The 4,677-nt window shown below is 35.3% G+C and overlaps 1 long non-coding RNA gene across 1 annotated transcript; it reads right to left on the bottom strand.

Annotated features, from left to right (window-relative positions):
* Positions 1 to 363: 363 nt before the first annotated feature.
* LOC128202727 (uncharacterized) lies at positions 364 to 871 on the bottom strand. Its single transcript, XR_008255807.1, has 3 exons — positions 790 to 871; positions 599 to 689; positions 364 to 403 (listed from the first exon to the last, which is right to left on the bottom strand). It is a non-coding gene; the product is annotated as an uncharacterized LOC128202727 (long non-coding RNA).
* Between the last annotated feature and the right edge of the window lie 3,806 nt (positions 872 to 4,677).

Here is a 4,677-nt window from a genome sequence, read left to right as displayed (position 1 = left end):
ATGAGGTTTTTACAATTCACTTCGACACTTTTCGTGATATTGCACGTTAAAACATTTCAACAGAAAGCATCAAAGCAATACACCAAAACATTCTTAGAAATAAATAGAAAAAAATATGATAATAATAATAATGCAAACTCAAGGGCTATAACTCTGATTTTACTAAATGAAGCTGGGAATGAAATCCTCATAGATTAACAAAGGCATTGGTTTTGCATTTGCCTACCCCTTTTTTATTAAATTATTGGAAAACTGAATTGTATTTAATTTAAATGATGCTGCAATTTGTTACAAATTGCCATTACATGTAGCATGTTCTTACCTTGTTTATCTTCTTAACTCCAGTCATTGTAGAGCAGACCGGTAGGCGCTTCTTTGTGGTAATGGCGTCTTCTTTCGGGCACTAAATATGCAAGATATCAACACATTCATTATCCAAAACCACCATCAAAAGTGTATCTTCTCTTTATTTCAAGAACACATCAGAACACTAGGACATTGGTATGGCTCAGAAAAGGATCAGGATTAACTTTGATAGTTATGTTGATTTTAATCTTCTTTGAAGAAACTACATCAGTACAGGAATAGTGTAACTTACCATCCAGATGCTATGTACATTGTCTGCCTTCACCTTTACCGTTACATCAGATGTCAACGGAATTTCAACGTGATCTTTATACTGCTCAGATCTACAAATATACATGTGGAAACATAATTGTAACATCAATTAATTGATTTGACAAGTAAATTCAACAGAAGCTTTAACATCAGCAAATATATTTCATTTACCTTTGAACTTTCAGCTGTCTGTGTTGCGTAAATTTTCTTCGCCTTGCCCTTCGATGTTTGTTTGATCTGTGATCACATGGTCTGGCTGATCTAGCACATTCATCAACCTAAATATTAATGACAAAAAACGTTGGCTACCTTCTGGGTATATTAACAGCGTCAAAGTCAATCAGGATATATAAAAATATAAGCAAATTATGGAAATGTTTCAGGTGGTTTAACCCTTATCCCTACCAAAGGTAGACAAGAAGCAGACATGCTTTAAATGATTTCATCAATGAATGTATTTAAGTTTAGTTATGTAAATGCTCACTAAATTTTATTAAAATTGTTGCAATGCCCATCTGAAACAGCTTAACAGGCTTTCAAAAAGAACACCAGCACTGTATCATACCGATCACAGGAATTTCAGATTGACAATTTCTGGGTTTTATACTGCAGGGCTTGTTCAAAAATCAAATTCCAAGCATTTGTACATGAATTCGGGCTTGTTCATCCGAAAGACTAACTTGATGACTGACCAAATGTTACGAATATCAAATTAGAAAAGGTTCATAATTGTTTGAATTACCTGTAAATGGTAACTTATGAATGAAGATCCTATATCTACCAACCAACACAAGCATCAGCTGGATATTATCAGAGAATTCAATGCTTTTGATAAATTATAACTATTGATCTAGCAAATGCCATCCATTTAGAGCAAGTGTTGTATTTACCAAACGGACTATTTCCGAGTACAGAGGCTGCTTGCTGGCCTGGACATTCTGGTCACTGACTGGTTCAACAGCAGCTGCCAGGCTTTGAAAATAGTCAGAGCTAAAAATAAGGCACCAGGAAAATATCGTTTTTAATATCTCAGACGTAGGGAGTTAGGAACACCATATGAACTATAATTAAATGGACATCATTTCTTTAACTGACTAACATATTACAAACCGAACAAGAGTCATACTTAACCTTGCATCATACAACAAGCAATTAAGTAAGACAGTATCGAACAATGCCAACAGTTAATATAATTTTTATCATTATAAAATATTTCATGTTAATTCATCAACATGACATGTTCATCTTATACCCTTAAACAACACTGAGGCAATGACAATATTCAGATATTTTACACAGGCAAAAAACTAATTAACTCAGCTGAATTGAAATATATTTGAAACAAATACCACTGGTCAAAGCTTGATGCATCAATCTCTGCTGAATGTGGTTGGCGTATGTCTTCATTCCAATGTACATCCTGCTGATAGCTACAATAATGAGCGATCAGGGATACTTTTTTTTTATTTTGACATTTCATGTGTATCTCTGTCACGAGTCTGCCATAGTCTAATAATCGTCAAAAGACTCATTGACGGCCATTTAGGTGGACTAATCCTGCTGATAGGCTATTTCACTCCAGGAATACACATCCTCCTCAATCACCTGACTACAATGTCTACCACCAACACGACTCAGATGAAGTCCATCACGACCCAACACATCAGCACATTCCTTAATTGTATATAAAAACAGAATGCATGGTTTAACAAACTTTTCAATCATTGGAATATTAAGTCTTCATCTTTGCTATCTTCAATATACTATCTTGTTAACCGAGATACAGAAACGAAAATAATGATATTGCTCATATACTGTTTTTGAAAAGGTTGGTGAATATTATATGAATATTGCATGCCTTCCAGTGTGACAGTACATATTGTTAACGTGAGGGAAATACTGTTACCCGAGGAGAAGCCGAGTGTCAGTGTGTGACAGTACGAAATTGCCCATGATGGGTATATGAGAAATTAACATGGGCAGGTCACGTGACTTATAATAATGATATATGTATACCAATGAAATAAACAATATCATTATGACAACCCATATCCACAAAGGCATAAAATGCTTTACAGTTACATATTTCTACCTGTCTATATAAATAAGGATCATCTTAAATTTGCCAAATATCTACAACTTTCATTGCTGTATTGCATAAACTTATTTTGTTGATTTATACCTGAGCTCCATATCCAAGGAATCTGATGTATGGGATGGCCTCTGAAATGTTCATTAGCATGGTGTTAGCATTCTGGATCCATCTGTTGAAGACTCTCGCTAATGTTGAAGATACTCGTCTGTCATTCTTTTTTCGTGGCAGAATAGAACATAAAACAATCTCAGTTTCCGGACTCGTCTCGTGGATACTATCACATACCTCAGTGACTCTCCTTTGAAATAAATATACATTATTAGACTATTAATAAAGCCAAGGCAAACAAGTAGTGACTTCTTCAAATAAAGCATTATAAAGTCGTAATAACACTTTGTCATAACTTTCTTGAATCAGGCATATTTCATAACATTAAAACTTGAGGAAAAGGATTTCATAAATTGCAAAGGGAGTTTTTTTTAAAAAACTGGTACCTTGACGAAGCTTATTGAAAAGAGAGACACATGGGTAAAACTCCTTCTTCAATGAAAGCTGCAGAACTGCCACAAATCCCTTCTTGTCATTCACAAACTTGGCTCCTACAATTGAGGTAAACTGAACAATGGTAGCTTTTGTTTTTATGTTTTCTTTAACCACGACCCCCCACCGTCATTTTGGGTCCAGAATACCGGTGACTTTGACTCTCGGTCCAGCAAATCCCGGGTTTAACCCCAGCCCTGTGGGGACAAACTGCTAACCCTAACCCTAACCCCGATAAGGACCATTTCTTGCTATTTTTGGTGCGAAAGGGTGGGGGGGGGGGGGGGGGGCGTGGTTACAATTGACTGATGCATTAATAATATTATTTCGGTATTGTATGGTTCAAATCAATCAAGAAACATTTGATTCAATAATTAATATGGAATGGAATACGCAGTACCATATTTTGTGATATGATTGGCGCATGGAATTTAATTGGTATTAAATAAAAAAAACATTTTTCCTTTTCTTTTCACATAATAAACTGTTTAAGAAGTGGTTGTGTGGAGTTCTTGTTTGTCCATATACATAAAAAATTATTCAGTTTAGCTCGACTGATATGTAGGATGTTTAAACAGGAAAGTGAAAAGAAAGAAGGTCTTTGACTAGAAACTTAAGAAAAACATTTTGTATACACCAATCACTTTAACAAGTACTTTGAGCTAACAGGGACCTTTAGATGAAATGGCTGAGAAACAAGGCAATATATGACATTTTTACTTCTAGCAATATATTGGCCTACATGTATCTGTACCTTGTGTGGGTAAGAACCACCAGCCAAGTAAGCTCAATAGGTTAGAGAACTGTGCTAGTGTTCCTGCCGCCATGAATTTGAGTCCAAAAGAAGGCTATTATTCAAACAAACAATATTTCCTCCAAATTTTTTTCCTTACTTGTGTCAATAAAAGGTAAAAATGCCAGAATCAACTAATAGGTTAATTGGGGCCAAGGAGTGTAAAATGTGTGAGCAAGAACAAGCTACAAAATAAATGGTGGAGTGGAGTAAACAGTGTGTTGGTAATGGTAAATAGACATGTTATCACTTCTTTAAATGCAAACATTATGCTGTGAACAAGTTTGTCATGTCAAGATTTTTTCATAAAATTCACTGAAATTTGTATAAATCAACATAATTTGCAAATATGAAATTGGACAAAAAATAAGAATATTTTGGGAAAAATAAGATTTATGGTCCAGTGAAACAGCCTTGAGAAGCCTTTGCACAAAATTAATCACTGGAATGCCATGCTAGTGCAATCATAGGTTCAAGCCACACACAGGACGCACTCTTTCTCGCAGGACTACTTATATACTGATATATCAAAAGTAAAATGCAAGAATCTCTGGATCAGCCTAAAAGGTTATTGGTGGAAGGCATGAAGCGTGTGTATATGCGCACGCGCGCGCGCGCTGCTAGCAAATTG

The sequence above is a fragment of the Mya arenaria genome, chromosome 9, assembly GCF_026914265.1.
Source record: "Mya arenaria isolate MELC-2E11 chromosome 9, ASM2691426v1".
Lineage (NCBI taxonomy): Eukaryota > Metazoa > Mollusca > Bivalvia > Myida > Myidae > Mya > Mya arenaria.
Note: the sequence above shows the minus strand (reverse complement) of the source record. Positions and strands in the feature narration are given on the sequence as shown.